We start from the raw sequence: 1,445 nt of genomic DNA on the forward strand, positions 1-1,445 counted from the left end.
AAACATAAATTCTCAAAATTATTGCAATTTGCTAAGAAACCAAGTGATACCGGTTATTCAGGATATTGCTGGAGAAGTTTTCCACAATGTTTGGTTTCAGCAAAATGGGGCTCCGGCTCATTTTTCTCTGGAAGCTCGAAATATTCTCAACGATGTTTTTACTGATCGATGGATTGGTAGAAGAGGCACAATAGAATGGCCACCGAGATCACCAGATCTGACCCCATTAGACTTATTTTACTGGGGGTATTTGAAAACAAAGGCTATAAGACTAGGTCCGAAAATTTAGAAGAGCTGCGGAAAAAAATAGTGAACGTTTCAAATTCAATCACACCCAGTTTTTTAACTAACGTTATCGATACGTTTTACATTCGCTTAGGACACTGCCAAGTTGTCGAAAGACATCAATTTGAACATTTGATAAAATAACGAGTGTTTATATTCCTTCACATACACCAGTGTTCCCACCCCGGTCTTGCCTTAGTTGGCAGGACATGCTAGCGGTCTTGCCTTGATTGGTCGGACACGCACGCACACACGCACGCGCGCGCGCGCACACACACACGCACACGCACACACACACACACTCAGAAACGCGCGTGCCCGCGTGAAACCTTATCTTTCTTCTGATGTCGCCGTGGGCCCTCGCTATCGCAAAATCTTAATAGAAATGTTCAAATGATCATAACTCCGCGAAAGAAGATCGTAGAGACCTCGGCGATCTCGCGTTGTTTTCGTCTCGGAAAGCCCTTTCGAACGAGCCCTCACTCAACTCTACATGCCATTTAAGATTTTTTGGCTCCCCCCTCCCCCCGTCCCCCGCGGGTGTAGAGGTGGGTGTTTTTGTGGTTAAATAATAGACTTTGTGATCCCATTGTATCCCTATAAATTTCAATCCTATATTTCAAACCATTCAAAAATTATTTAGGTGGCCCGGAACTTTTGGTAGGCACTATATATATATATACAGGGTGTCTCACAATCTTTGTTGGGACACCCTGTATATATATATATATACAGTATTGACATTAACATTAACTTTAGTCAGAGTATAATGTAAATAATAAAAAATAGAATGTGATATTTTTGACTCTTTATTGCTTCATGTATGTTGTAATTTTTTTCTGTATTTATTTGTTCTGTATAATCAAATTAGTTCAATTGAATCTATATATATTATATTAGATAATACTTTATGTGATATTACTCTATTTCAAAATTTAGAATAAATTTTAAGATCCTAGATATTTCTTTAGTATTATATAGTATATAATAACGTTATTTTTTCTAATTCACATTTATCTAATTTTTTGCAGCCCTAAATACGGTGGTAGACAATATTGTTGCAAAAATATACTTAAGCATAAAAATTGCTGAAGGAGCAATGTCAAAAACTACAATAATGCAAAGAATCCTGGACATTTGAAAAATAATTATAAGATTTT

Source organism: Formica exsecta, unplaced genomic scaffold (genome assembly GCF_003651465.1).
Source record: "Formica exsecta isolate Colony F162 unplaced genomic scaffold, ASM365146v1 scaffold193, whole genome shotgun sequence".
NCBI classification, from domain to species: Eukaryota; Metazoa; Arthropoda; class Insecta; order Hymenoptera; family Formicidae; genus Formica; species Formica exsecta.